Consider the following 16189-nt stretch of genomic DNA (forward strand, 5'->3'; position numbering starts at 1 on the left):
GAGAATAGAGAAATGAGATGAGACCCAGAGGTGGTCATGTGGGGTCAAGAGATAAACTTTTTACTTTATTTTTTAAATGTTTATTTATTTTTTGAGAGAGAGAGAGCAAGCGGGGGGCGGGGGCAGAGAGAGAGGGAGACGAGAGACAGAATCCCAAGCAGGCTACGCACTGTCAGGGTGGAGCTCCACATGGGCCTCAAACTCACAGCGAGATCATGCCCTGAGTTGAAATCAGGAGTAAGATGCTTAACCAACTGAGCCACCCACATGCTGCGTTAAGAGAAAACTTTTTAAGAGATGGGAGGTCTCTTAGCATTTTCCCTGTAAAGGTGTAAGATGTAAATTTAAATGACCTTTTTTATCCATTAATTTTGTAAATATAAAAAATAATACCAATACTAGGGGACGGCGTGCTAAGATGAGCACTTGTATACGTTGATGGTGGGAATGTATTGGTAATAATTCTTTTTTTTTAAAAAGTTTATTTATTTATTTGAGAGACACAGAGACAGTGCAAGTTGGGGAGAGGTAGAGAGAGAAAGTGAGAAAGAAGAAATCCCAAGCAAGCTCCGTGCTATCAGTGCAGAGCCTGATGTAGGGCTCGAACTCACGAAACTGTGAGATCATGACCTGAGCTGAAACCATGAATCCCACGCTTAACCAAATGAGCCACCCAGGCACCGTGGTAATTCTGGAGTGGAAGAAACGTGTCCAGATATGGCAAGAGCCTTAAAAAAGTTCACACCTTTTACATGATCATTATGTTGAAAAATGTCATAATTGGTGTGTATTGATGGGGAGAACAGACCCAGGCACTATCTAAATAAATTAATTGGTATTTACTTATCTCAAGGTGTATAAGGAGGTCCCCACAGCTTCACTAGGGTGCACACAGGTGGGGATGGTAGTGTCTGAGTAAGGGAGGGTCACATCTGACTCTCTAGAAGCAAAAGAGTTTCTCTCTAGGTTTACCGTATATACGTAAGGCTTATTTTCATGAATCAGATCCAGGCATGCTCATAACCGGGCCTCAAGTCTGCTGAGACCACCTGATATGACAGCAGAGTACAGTTCATGAAGCATGAACAAAATCATTATTATCCTTGTACTCTACTCACCCACACAACTGGTGAGTACTTTCTTGAACTCCATACTATGGAAACAATAGAGACTACTTTGTGGAAACCTCTGAAAGTCAAACAAATTACGACTTTAGACCAGCTCATTGTCCAATACCATAGCCATTAGCCACAGGAGGTTATTTAATTTTAAATTAATTAAAATGAAATGAAATTAAAAATCCAGTTTCTCAGTTGTGCTAGCCACATTTTAGGTGCTCAGTAGTCATGTGTGGTGATTGGCTACCATACCAGACAGTGCAAATATATAAAGCATTTCATCATCACAGAACATTCTATTGGATAGTGCTTGTAGGGCTTCTCATGATCTGTTTGGCTCAGGCATTATGATTCTAGCAGTCTTTCCTGTGGGAATAATCAGTGGTATAAAAACTATTTATGTACATTAGTAGTAAAACACTGGAAAGCATTGAAGTGTCCAATAACAGAGGAAAGGTTATGTATAGTACAGTGCATCCAGAGGAAATATTGTGTATTCAGTTGAGGGAATATTATTCATCCATAAAATTATATTTTAAAGATTTTTTTAGTGACCCATGAAAATGATCTCAATATAAGGCTAATGAAAAAACTACTAATAAAAAAATTCTGTTGAAATAACTTGAAAAAATTCTATATTTAATAGGATCCTGATTGCTAAAGAAATCAGAATAGAAAAAAAACAAAAGGAAATATTCTCAAAATATGAACAGTGGCTATTTCTAGGTGGTGGGATGTTTAATAATTGTTATTATATTCTTTCTTTATGTATGAATTTTTCAAAATTTCTACTCTTATTAATAAGAAAAAGTAATTTTAAGAATAAAAGAATAGTCTTCTACAGATATTAAGCACTGAATAAATGGTTGTTGATTCATGAAGACTTGAAAGACTAAGTGAACAAATTCAAATTGTCTTAACTCTAAGTTGTCCCTAAATTCATCCTGCCCCTTCCTCATTCTAGTACTTCCTCACAGGAGGGAAAGGATATGGAGTAAATTGGGAAAAGATGAAACTGAAAGAAAGCAAATAGATTTTCATGTTGAATTGGGGGTGAACTTTGAAGTTTCTTTCAAATTTATACTAATCACTTTTTTTTTTAATTTTTTTTCAACGTTTTTATTTATTTTTGGGATAGAGAGAGACAGAGCATGAACGGGGGAGGGGCAGAGAGAGAGGGAGACACAGAATTGGAAACAGGCTCCAGGCTCCGAGCCATCAGCCCAGAGCCTGACGCAAGGCTCAAACTCACGGACCGTGAGACCGTGACCTGACAAGTCGGACGCTTAACCGACTGCGCCACCCAGGCGCACCTATACTAATCACTTTTAAGATTTCTTATAACCCTGTTTTTGGCCTAGAAAATAAAAAATATACTATTTATCCCCCTTTTGACTTACACATGATTGTTTTGATGCACCTGGTTAGAGGCCTGATTCCCTGCATCTCCTACTTCTTGGCTATAATTCTGACTCATTTATTTAACAAATATTTATTGAGAACTTCTGACTTATCTGGTTGTGTTCACATTTCCTCCTTAACTCCTCCCATCTTTTCTACCTCTTGGGAAGTAACTAAGATCTTTATTAAAGGCTACATTTATTTATTTATTTATTTATTTATTTATTTATTATTTTCTAATTTTTTTATTTTTCAATATATGAAGTTTATTGTCAAATTGGTTTCCATACAACACCCAGTGCTCATCCCAAAAGGTGCCCTCCTCAATACTCATCATCCACCCTCTCCTCCCTCCCACCCCCCATCAACCCTCGGTTTGTTCTCAGTTTTTAAGAGTCTCTTATGCTTTGGCTCTCTCCCACTCTAACCTCTTTTTTTTTTTTTTCTTCCTTCCCCTCCCCCATGGGTTTCTGTTAAGTTTCTCAGGATCCATATAAGAGTGAAAACATATGGGATCTGTCTTTCTCTGTATGGCTTGTTTCACTTAGCATAACACTCTCCAGTTCCATCCACGTTGCTACAAAGGGCCATATTTCATTCTTTCTCATTGCCACGTAGTACTCCATTGTGTATATAAACCATAATTTCTTTATCCATTCATCAGTTGATGGACATTTAGGCTCTTTCCATAATTTGGCTATTGTTGAGAGTGCTGCTATAAACATTGGGGTACAAGTGCCCCTATGCATCAGTACTCCTGTATCCCTTGGGTAAATTCCTAGCAGTGCTACTGCTGGGTCATAGGATAGGTCTATTTTTAATTTTTTTAGGAACTTCCACACTGTTCTCCAGAGTGGCTGCACCAATTTGCATTCCCACCAACAGTGCAAGAGGGTTCCTGTTTCTCCACATCCTCTCTAGCATCTATAGTCTCCTGATTTGTTCATTTTGGCCACTCTGACTGGCGTGAGGTGATATCTGAGTGTGGTTTTGATTTGTATTTCCCTGATGAGGAGCGATGTTGAGCATCTTTTCATGTGCCTGTTGGCCATCCGGATGTCTTCTTTAGAGAAGTGTCTATTCATGTTAAAGGCTACATTTATACCTCTAACTTTCTTTATTTCACTTGGGACTTTCAAAGATGTAAAGTAGCTTCAATTGTTTTTCCATTGCTAAATTAACAGAGTTTTAAAAACTCTGGCAGCTCATTAAAGTTCATTAGATTGTGCAGAACACAGTTCAAAGTACAAAGAGAGCCTAGAATTTACACAAATCTTTTCTTAAGTTAAAAAATAAAGCTGGTGCAAATGAAAGTGTTAGATTGATTGTTCCAAAGATGAAAACCTTTTAGGTATCTGAGTGGTTCCAGCCAAACATCCATTTGCTCTCCAGGACAGAGCTTATTCAACAGCTTAGATCTTTCTCCATATTGTCCTTCTTTTGATTCTGTTCAGAGTCTTTGGTAAGGGAATAAGGAAAGGATTAGAAAATTAATTGTTAGCAATCATGAAGAGCTGAGAGTAGAGAATTCTGATGTGGTTTGATCCCCAAATAAAGATTGGTCTGATTTTCTTATTCTCATGTCCTCAGATTAAACATAATGCACTGACATGTTTAAACTTTTGATAATATGTGTATTTCTAAAAACCCAGAGATCACCAACTCATTTTGTTATTTTATTCAACATACATTAAATTGGTTTCTTTAGAAGTGATTAGAGTCATATGCCAAGATTTATATATATGGATGTGGACTACAATGTTAATTTTAATATGGGAAAATATGAAATGGTTATATAAATAATGTTACATCAACACACTGGGATGTTATACAGTCATGATAAATTAAGTTGCAAATTGGATCAAATTGGCATATATACCTCTTCTTCCTCAGGCCTCCAAAGTCTAGAAATGAGTTTAGAAATTTGTGTGAATTAATTTGAGATTAATTCTACCACAGTCCTGGAAAATAAGAAGAAAACCAGGCAAGACAGAAAGACAGAAAAATGGTGAAATCTAACTGATGAAGAAATGCGTATAGTCTACCTAGACTTGCCAAAAATCCCTGATAATGCTGCACCTCAATATGCTGCAAGAGATAAACAGGCCTGAGAGTGATGGTTCTCCAACACTTCAGAAATAAGATTACCCTTTAAGTGTTAAAGAATTCATACCCAATGAAAAAGTATTCAGCTATGAGATAATACTAAGAGCTTGTCTGAATATTTGTGACTGAAGAGTTTTGAAAACACTAAAATTCATAATTAGGGCAGTTTAGGGGTGCCTGGGTGGCTCAGTCAGTTGACTGTCCTATTCTTGTTTTCGGATCAGGTCCTGTTCTCGTGGTTCATGCGTTTGAGCCCAGCACTGGGCTCTGCCCTGGGGGTGTGGAGCCTGTTTGGGATTCTTTCTCTCCTTCTCTCTCTTTGCCTCTACATCTCTCTAAATAAATAAATAAATAAATAAATAAATAAATAAATAAATAAAATAATTTGGGCAGTTTGGATATATTTTTAGAGAAAAAAATGCTAGCAGCTCCCATCATATTTCCTTGTTACACAGAGAGTAACTAGAGAGCGATATTCACCATCAACCAAAGAAAAGAGAGAATCAACAGGTCAGACATTTGCTATGTTTATCCAGCACTATTCAGAGGAAAGCTGGGGGCTACAGGAAAGGGGTGGTTTATCAGGTTTCACAGGATCTCTTGCATCTAAAATTTTCTCAAGACCTCCACCTTTCTCTCACATAGCAACATTCTGATGATTTTGGCTTCTCTGACATTCTGGTACTGTGAAGGCTAGACCATCATGGCTGACAAAAATCTTTCCTTCTTTCCTTTCTCTCTCCCTCTCTCCCTCCCTCTTTCCCTCTCTCCTTTGCTTCCTTCCTTCCTTCCTTCCTTCCTTCCTTCCTTCCTTATTTAAAAATAACCTTATTGAGATATAATTCATACTCCATATAGTTTGCCCATTTAAAGCATACAATTCAAAGAAATTTTAGTATATTTACAGAGTTGTACAGTCTTCACCACAATCTGATTTTAGAACATTCCCATCATCCTAAAAAGAAACCTGATGCTCATTTACAGTCACTCCTTATTCCCACCCCCGCTTCTAGGCAACCACTAACCTACTTTCTGTCTCTATAGATTCTGAATATTTTGTACAGATGGAATCATACCATATGTGTTCTTTTGTGTCTGGCTTCTTCCACCGAGCATGTTTTTGAGGTTCATCCATGTTTTAGTAAGTATTAGTACTTCGTTCCTTTTTATTGCCAAGTAGTATTCCACTGTATGGTTATACCACATTTTATCTATTTGTCAGTTCACGGACATTTGAGTTATTTCAACTTTTTGGTCATTACGAACAATGCTGCTATGAATATTTATGTATGTATTTTTATGTGCACATATACTTTCATTTCTAGGGGGTAAATACTTAGGAGTAGATTTACCGAGTCATATGATAACTCTAACTTTATAAGAAGCTGCCAAGCTATTTTCCAAAATGGTTGCCTCCTTTCATTTTTATACTTTACTTTTCATCCTGAATTATTTTAAAGTAAATTATAAGTCTTAAGATGTATCGCTTTGCCAACCTAAAAATTGTCAATAATTCCTTATTATCACTAATTCAAATTTCCACTATGATCTTTCTATAGACATGAATATTTGAGTGAGTGGAAAGTAACATCTCCATTTGTAAGTCAGCAAAGTGGCTTTCTGGTTATAGATAGCCTCCGGTGAGTCTTGTTGGTATGAGTGGGCTTTCCTAATTTAGTTGCTGAATATGTTGACCAACTACTGGCTTGAATCTTGGGCGGCCTGGCTTTACAAGATGAGTCAAGGGGCAGCCAGGTGGCTCAGTCAGTTAAGCATCAGACTCTTGATTTTGGCTCAGGTCATGGCCTCATGGTCCATGGGTTTGAGCCCTACATTGGGCTCTATGCTGACACTGCAGAGCCTGCTTGGGATTCTCTCTCTCTCTCTCTCTCTCTCTCTCTCTCTCTCTGCTCCTCCCCTACTTGCTCTCTCTTTCTCTCAAAAATAAATAAATAAACTTAAAAAAAATGATGAGTCAAGCCAGGCCAGAGGAGGAGGAGGGGTGGGGGTGAGCAGGTGCCCAAGGCAATTTGGATAGGGAAGAAAGAGTCATAAGATGAGACCTTTGGTAAAACCACCCCACCCCCCGCCCCAGGAAGAACTGAGTCCACATTGAGGGGGACAAGGAGAGAGTAGAGGGGGTTTGATAACTCTTATAAAGCTTGAGTTAGGGGCCACAGGAGTAGGGCAAACTCAAAACAGGAACTGAGACCAGGTACATGGAGATGATAAGGACAAAAGAGAAGAGTGGAATTAAGATCAACTCAGGAGAAGAGAAAAGAGAAAATTCTAAAAAAAAAAAAATCAGTGGGCTGAGCCATTCTGATCTTCTTTAAGTTTGGAAGGGGGATACTGAGAGAGTAAGTGTGTCAGTTTTGGGGAACTGAATATGAACTTAAGGAGTGAGGCCACCATGTCAGGCTGTGAGGAAGAAACTAAGAAGAGGAGCCAAGGGAACATGAAGGGACTGAAGCAGATGCCCTGAGAGAAGTTGAGATGAAATAACACCATACCTTGAGAGAAAGGAATAACCTCAGCCTGATGGTTTTCCATTTCCCAATCACAGAGTTAGAGAGGAAGAGTTTTCCCCCTACTCCTAGTTTCCATAGTGAGGCATTTTTCCTAATATAATCTTGGCCTCGCACCACATCCAAGAGGTGAGTTCCTTATCTACATGGTAACTTTGGGAAGAATAACTGAGCATGCTTGGCTTGTTCTTCTTCTTGGAAGCAAGCTGCCCATAGGAATAAGGATTCAGCTCTGGCCCTTCTCACAGGAAGCATGTTCTGCTGGTTTGGCAAGTTTGGACTGAAGTGGTACCACAGACTGAATGTTTATGTCCCCATCTCTCTCCCCAAGTTCAAATGTTGAAACCTAAGCCCCAAAGTGATTGTATTAGGAGGTGGGGCCTTTGGGAGGTGATTAAAATATTTTACCAAAAATTTTAGGCTTTCTTCTTAAGAAAAGTCCCTTCCTATTCCTGTGGTGGATTATGTTTTCCCTTTCTCATGGTTAATAAAATGCGCTGTTTCCATTTTACCAGGACATTGGGTAATTACTGTGTACTGGGCTTTCTGATACGTGTGAAGTCTTATCTCCTAGAGACCATTGGGTGGAGTGAAAGAAATTCTGGCCTTGGAGTCAGAAAATGTGAATTCTTGTCCTGGTTCTGCTGTTCACAGGCCAGATTACCTTGGCTCAGTCACTTGGTTGGTTTTTGTTTTTTTGTTTTTTTTTTAATCCTATTTTATGTCACTGCCTTATTTGAGTGCTTGGCTCTAATGATGGAGAGGGACATTTGTCCTCCAGACACAGGTCTTCTGTGCTTTTGTTTATCTTTTTAATTATTTTTTTAACATTTATTTATACTTGAGAGAGAAAGAGACAGAGCACAAGCTGGAGAGGGGCAGAAAGACAGAGACAGAATCTGAAGCAGGCTGCAGGCTTTGAGTTGCAAGCTGTCAGCATAGAGCCCAACACGGAGCTCCAACTAACAAGCAGTGAGATCATGACCTGAGCCAAAGTCAGACGCTTAACTGACTGAGCCACCCAGGTGCCCCCTGTGCTTTTAATACTTTATTTCTAAAAATCAATTTTTTTGGAATGCAAGCTGGTGCAGCCACTCTGGAAAACAGTATGGAGGTTCCTCAAAAAACTAAAAATAGAACTACCCTACGACCCAGCAATTGCACTACTAGGCATTTATCCATGGGATACAGGTGTGCTGTTTCAAAGGGACACATGCACCCCCATGTTTATAGCAGCACTATCAACAATAGCCAAAGTATGGAAAGAGCCCAAATGTCCATCGCTGGATGAATGGATAAAGAAGATGTGGTATATATATACAATGGAATATTATTCGGCAATCAAAAAGAATGAAATCTTGCCATTTGCAACTCTGTGGATGGAACTGGAGGGTGTTATGCTAAGTGAAATTAGTCAGTCAGAGAAAGACAAAAATCATATGACTTCACTCATATGAGGACTTTAAGAGACAAAACAGATGAACATAAGGGAAGGGAAACAAAAATAATATAAAAACAGGGAGGGGGACAAAACAGAAGAGATTCATAAATATGGAGAACAAACTGAGGGTTACTAGAGGGGTTGTGGGAGGGGTGATGGGCTAAATGGGTAAGGGTCCCTAAGGAATCTACTCCTGAAATCATTGTTGCACTATATGCTAACTAATTTGGGTGTAAATTTTAAAAAATAAGAAATAAAACAAGTTAATAAAAAAAAATCAATTTTTATTATAAGCTCCTATGTGCCAGGAGCAAATACTTATAGTTCTGGCATAGCACTTACCATAGTGTATGTTAATTTGTCTTTTTACATATCTGTACACACTGTACATTTATTTGTGAGCTCCAACACCTGGCATGCTGTCTGGCCCAGAGTAAGCAAGCAGTCAGAACATGTTTGGTGAAAAGAATAAATGGGTCTCACTGGTAAATGGGATCATAGCAAACACTGCTAGTGCCTTGGCCAATGTTCTGGGCATCCATCTCCCCCCTTAGGCTGCTTTCTGAAGATACCTGTGATCCTGAGGTCTTCTTCTGGCGTTAGGAGAATACCAGCCTCAAAGGCAGGGAAAGCTGGAAGTGCCAGAGTTAATGCTCTAGAATTGCCCTCAGTCAAGGCTGCATGGCGGAGTTGGGTAAGCCCCAGCTTCTTCAGCCCCTGGTTGGATAATTGAGGTCTCTATACTGTCTTCCAAGGGACAGAGCTCCAGTTTTCCACAGTAGTAACTGGCTTGATTCCACAGCTTTTATTGGCTACCTTACCCTCCCTTTCTCACTTCTCCACTCTCTTCCTGTGCTTCTAGGATCATCTCTTAAATAAACCACATACACTTAATTCCCTGCCTCAGTGTTTGCTTCTGGGAGAACCCAAACTTTGCCCAACTTGAAATATTTTTGTGGTAATCAAATGAAAAACACATGTAAAAGGCTTTGTGGTCTCAAAATATATGTGATGTTACTACTGGAATGAGTTGTGCTTATGAGGAATATGATAGGTTGAATAATGGCCTCCAAAGATATCCAGGTCCTAGTTCCTGAACCTGTGAATGTTACCTTATATAGCAGAAGGGCTTTGCAAATGTGATTAATTCTGGATTGTGAGATGAGGAAATTATCATGGATTATTCTGATGGGCTCCAAATGTAATCACAAAAGTTATAAGAAGGAGGCAGAAGGAGCCTGTGACAGAATAGGGCAATGTAACCACCAGGGCAGATATTTTATGCTGGCTTTGAAGATGGAGGAAGGGTCCAGGAACCAAGATGCACAAGGAATGCAGCTTTAGAAGCTAGAAAAGGCAAGAAAGTAGATTCTTCCCTAAGAGTGCTGCCTTGCCAACACCTAGATTTTAGACCAGTGTTTTTTTTTTTTTACTACTGACCTCCATAATTGTAACAAAGAATAAATGTGTGCTCTGTGTGTGTGTGTGTGTGTGTGTGTATACATATCTATATACTCTTTTAAGTCACCAAATTCATGGCAATCTGTCCCAGCAGCCGTAAGAAACTACTTTAAGGAAGGTTCTTCTTGTTGCCCCTAACACATTCCAGCAGGTGGCAGTGTGGGGTGAAGGAGTAGCAGTGATTCCTGCTGGTCTCCAAAGAATCCTGTTCCCTCTTCAACCTCCAGCCTTCAGATAAAATAAGACCAATTTGTGCTGTCTTCACCCTCTTGGAGGCTGGTCCTTACCCACGGACTTGTGAGGAATTTCTACTGTGTTTCAAGGACAACAGAAAGAAAGAGTCAGGGTTTTAGGGGCTAATGGAAGTAAATCAACAAGCACTAAAATTAAATCATAAATATGCATTGAGAAAGCTGAGTAGAGAAACTCTGAAGGCTAGCCCCAGTTTCCTGCTGTTATTAAAATTAACTTTAATAATCAACTGTGTTCTTTCTCATGGCAGGACTCATATCCCAAAACCAGCAATAAGATCGTTATTGTAGTTGTGGCTGGGTGTTTTCCTCTCATTTTCAGCCCAAACCATGTAGAGAGTTCCTATGAAATGTACTGGTATGACTACGCTTTTCTTTTAGTTTTGGTACACAATATGTAGAGAAGCACTGCTTCATCCTTCTCAGTCAGTATCCAAAGCTGGACATTTTTAAGAATTAAAATGACATTTTTGAGATAATGGGGAAATGTGAATATGGATTGATTCCAAAGAATTGTTGTTAACCTTGTTAGGTGTGATGGGCATTATGGCTATGTAAGAAAATATCCATCTTTTTTAGAATTATATAAAGGATGAAATGATATAATAGAAAGGGATAAAGGAAAAAGAGAGAGAAGGAAAAAGGGAGGGAGAGAGAAAAGAAGAGAAGAAGAAAGGAAAGATGGAAATAAGGAAGAAGCAAATGAATCAAGTATGGCAAAATCTTGATTATTATTAAATTTAGGTGATAATTTTATGAATGTTCATTGTATTATTGTATGTGTTTGAGAACATTTTATAAGATTTTCTGGACAAAATTAAATGGCTAAAAAGTCTTTAAAAGTGTTTCAGTGTGGTGGGGGGGTGCCTGGGTGGCACAGTTGGTTAAGTGTCCAACTCTTGATTTTGGCTCAGGTCATGATCTCATGGTTCAGGAGTTTGAGCCCCACATCAGGGTCTGTGCTGATGTTGTGAAGCATGCTTGGGATTCTGTCTCTTCTTCTCTCTGACCTTCCCCTGCTTGTGTGCACTCTTTCTCTCAAAAATAAATAAATAAACTTTAAAAAAATTATTTAAAAAAGTGTTTCGGTGGGAAGCAGCTTCAGAAAAATGATTATGAGCACAGACTCTGGAGTCAACTGGATTCCAGTCTTTCTAGCTGTGTGAACTTGGGCATGTTATTCAACCTCTCCATTTTGAATTTCCTTATTGGTAAATTGGATATAATAATAGTATCCACCTCAAAGGATTGTTGAAAATAATTAACATGATAATACTCCTGAAGCACTGGGAATGGCATCTGGCACAGAGTAGTATACATAAACATAATATATATGTTTATTATTATTTTTGGTATTGTCTATTACATGAGTGCAACAGTTCTCAACTGGGGTAAATTTTGACTCCCAGGAGATTTATGGAAATCTCTAGAGGCATTTTTGGTTTTCATGACCAGGGGGTGCTATTGGCATCTAGTGGGTAGAGGCCAGGGAAGCTACAAAATGTCCCATGCCTTGTAGGATAGCCCTCGATAACAAAGAACTATCTGGCCTAAATGTCAAGGGTGCCAAAGGTGAGAAACCAGTGCTAATATTATGAGGACATTGTAAAAATATTAGAAAATATAGATAAAGAAAATAAAGAATAATAATATCTCATAATTTTGCCATGCAGAAATGATCAGTATCCCAAACTGAAAATTTATAAAAAGAAAATGACATCTTTATCAAAATTAAGATGCCTAATAAAGAAAAAGCTCCTTGGGGCACCTGCGTGGCTCAGATGGTTGAGTGTCTGACTCTTGATTTTGGCTCAGGTCATGATCCCAGGATCTTGGGATTGAACTCTGTGTTGGGCTCTGTGTTGAACATGGAGCCTGCTTAAGATTCTCCCTCTCTCTCTCCCCCTTTGCCCCTCTCCCTTGCTCGTGCACGCTCTCAAATAAAAAAAAGGAAAAAGCCCATTTATCTCAGTGCTTCTAGGGATGACCTCTCCTCATTTCTTCAAAACTATCACCATTTACAGAAAGTTGTCCAACCTTTTCAGACTTCTGGTAAATGTACTGTTTGGCATTTGACTTGGCTATTAGCTTCTATTGGAATGCAGCTGAATGAAAAGCAAGAAAACTATCTGAAATTATTAATGATCACCTCCGAAATCTTGTGGGAACCTATTCTGACACCACTTTTTTGGGAAAAAAATTGGCAGATTATATAAAAAATCTTTTAAAAGTCCATATTCTTTGACTTGGCAATTCCATTTATAAAAATTTGGCCTAAAGAAATAATCAGGCAAGTGTGCAAAGGTGTTTGTATAGTTGGTCACTGCTCTATTGTTTTTAATTGTGAAAAATTAGAAGGACCTAAATCAGAAACAACAAAGAAAGGTTGGCTGATTACATCCTGGTGTACCTCTGCAGGAAAATACCATGCAGTCATTAGAAAAGATAATGTTTATCTCTGTATACTTACAGGGAAAGATAGTCTTTATGTATTTGGTGAAAAATAACCACAGGGAAGGTCTAGAAAGGTTAATGTGTTAATGGGTATCACATGAAGGATGTGGGTGAATGCCAGCAGAAATTGCTGGAAGGGCTGGGGCTCTCCAGAAGCAGGGTCAGAAGACACAGTGGTCTCTCAGTCTTCTGGCATCCTATGGAGAAGTGTATTTTGGCCAAGGTGCAGCTAGACACCCTTGTGGACTGTGCTATAGCAGAGGGACCTCACCTCACCCCCCTCTTGCTCTCCTTTTTAATGGACCAAAGGGAGTGGCTTTGTCATTGGGTGACAAATACTTTGTATTCGAATGCAGAGTAGTCTGTCATTTGGGGCAGCTCTTTAAGGACATCTCTGTGAAGCACCTGGAGTCTTTGAGGCCCCTGGCCCTGGGGGAAGTTGGTTTTGGCACAGCTCCCCCCTGCTGCAGGGAGTATCAGTCAAAGGTCCCAGAAGGCTCATCACCAGCAGCAGGAAAGAGTCCTGAGAATCAGCAGGTCTGCTTTCCGTTCTCATCCATCTAAGTGGCTGGCTTTTTCAGTCGTACAGTGCGGTATTGTGCCAGATGATCTCTAAGGACCCTTTTAGCTCTGAGTGTTTTAAGTTCCTAGTATTTTAATCACTGTCAATGGTAATTTCTGTTGTTACAAATGACTTGTAATTTTTCCTGGGGTTTCACTGGCTATGCTGGTGAGGTTTACTTGCTATAATATTATCAGTCCACTAGGGAGGCTCATCTCAGTATCAGGCAACACTTTGCCATTCTTCTCCCAATTCTTTTTCTTCCTAGGTTTTCTCTCTGCCTCTCAGGAGGTTTATATGGCTTAATTAATTCAGATCAGCCAAGTGCTTCTGAGACTATGTCTCGCTATGAGTAATAGCCCAATGGGAACTCAAATCACTCACAGGATTATTAGCAGAAGATGTTAGTCTTGCTGCTCATGAAACCTGCAGCCTATTAATTCTATTGTGCAATGTCTGCTCCTTGGGGGAAAAGGCAGCCCAGGAGAACCCCCCTGAACTCCTGAGTCTTTTGCATAAATACTCCAGGGATTTGAGGATGTGCTTGAGGCTGGGTGAGGGCACTGGGGGAAATGACATTCCTTACAGGTATAAAATGAAGTTTTTGGAGGATTCATATTCTAGTTGGAGTGATTTTGGGGGGGGCAGATTTTCTGTGAGCCTTGGGGAAAATGCCTTTCTCCAATTTCTGTTTCCTCTCTTTCACCAGATGGTGCGGTAGGTCACTCAGGCCCCTTAGGGTGAGGCAGTTTAACCATCATCAGCTCCAACCATCCCCAAAGCACACCCACCAAGAAGAAGGGCTTGAGGGAGCTTAAAGTCATAGGTTTGGGGACAATCTGCTCTGATCTCCAGGAACTCTGTGGCTTTAGGCAGTCTGCAGACTTCAGACTTTTCCCCCCCATCTGTAAATGGGGATAATAATATCTAATTCGCAGGTATCATGAGGATTAGGTGTGGTATTAAATAGTCAATGTATGTGAAGCTCTTAAGAGAGTGCTGGCCCATAGCAGCATCTGCTATGGCACGTGTGAATGCCTCATGCAGATGGCAATGGAGATGGCTGTTGTTCACTGAGTGCTTTTGATGAGCTAGGCTCTGTGCTTAAGCACTTTACATATATTATTTCATTTAATCCTCATAACAACCCCGTGAGGTAGCACTATTATGTCCCCATTTTAGAGATGAGGAAACTGAGGCATGGAGAGATGAAGGAACTTGTACAAGGTCACACAGTGAAAAAGTTTGATACCAGAGCCCAGGCTCTTAATCTATTAGGTTATACACCAGTTTGCCTTTCCCTCCCCCTCTATAACTTCCCATGGGTCTTAGAATTAACTTCCTCCAATTATGAATCAGAAGAGAAGGAACATTTGTAGATGACCTGAAGAAAAAGTCCACACTGCCAAATTCTTAGTATCTTGTGATTCAAAGTAGAGAGGCTGCAAGACACCTCAATTCATCACTCTCTGTCTCCTCTGCCCCTTTCCCTCTCTGACTGACAGTTCCCATTTGAGCACCAAAATCGAGGGCTTGGCAATACTATTCATGTCTGAGAACTAATTCAAGTGGTTCTGATTTAATTTTTATCAGAGTCTATTCTGAAAAGCCTGGGATACCGTGTGCTCCAGAAATTAACTTCTGGTAGCTATGATGAAAAGAACAGGAATGATAAAGTGAAGCCAGTCAAGGAAAGTGCAGGGATTACTAGAATTCCTCATTTTGTGGGAGGTGTCATTCTTATTTTTACTCCCATAAAATTTGAATGATTTCATAAGCATTGAAAAATATAATAAGAAAATGTACATTGATCATGGTTCTGCTACTATGCTGAGAAGCCACTGAGGCATGGAGATTTATTTATTTCCAGGTCTTCAACAGCTGTGATATACAGTTGGGATATTTATAATAAACATATATATTTCCCAGTTTTTTATTTAATAATATGAACATTGCGTTGTAAATTATTTGCAAGTATGCAAATGTAAATTTTTAAAAAATGTTTTATTATCCAGTTTTTAGAGAGAGGGAGACACAGAATTCGAAGCAGGCTCCGGGCTCTGAGCTGTCAGCACAGAGCCGGATGTGGGTCATAACCCACAAACCATGAGGTCATGACCTGAGCCCAAGTTGGCTGCTTAAACAACTGAGCCATCCAGATGTGGGGCACTTAATTATAATGTCAGCAAATCTGTCAGTATTTTATTTTATGGTTCGTGCTTAAATTTTTTTTTTTTAATTTTGATAGAGAGAGTGAGAGAGAGAGAGCAGGGGGGAGGGGCAGAGGAAGAGAGAGACAATCTTAGACAGGATCTATGCTCAGTGCAGAGCCTGCAGCAGGGCTCAATCCCACAACCCTGGGATCATGACCTGAGCCAAAATCAAGAGTCCGACGCTCAACCAACCGAGCCCCCCAGGCACCCTATGGTTAGTGCTTTTTATTAAGAAGTTGTTTTCTAGTCCAAAGTCATGAGATAGTCCTATATTTTCTTTTCAAATTATTCTTTTAAGTGACTTTGACATTTATGGTCTTAATATACCAGGAATTTATTTTTGTATATAGTAAGAGATAGGAATTCAATTTCATGTTTTTCCCCATGGATACTAAGTTATCCCAGCACCACTTATTGTAAAACTTATCGTTTCTCCATCATAATACTACTTTTATCATATATCAGATATCCATGTATAAGTAGGTCTGCTTCTAGGTGCTTTGTTAATTCCCTGGTGACATTGTCTCTTCTTCCTTAATATCTTGATATCTCTGGTGGAGCAAATTCTTTCACCTTGATCTTCAAGAATGTTTTGGCTATTTTTTGCATTTTTACATGAATTTGAGCATCAGCTTGTCAAGTCCTACCAAATAC

Source organism: Acinonyx jubatus, chromosome D4, assembly GCF_027475565.1.
Source record: "Acinonyx jubatus isolate Ajub_Pintada_27869175 chromosome D4, VMU_Ajub_asm_v1.0, whole genome shotgun sequence".
NCBI lineage: Eukaryota > Metazoa > Chordata > Mammalia > Carnivora > Felidae > Acinonyx > Acinonyx jubatus.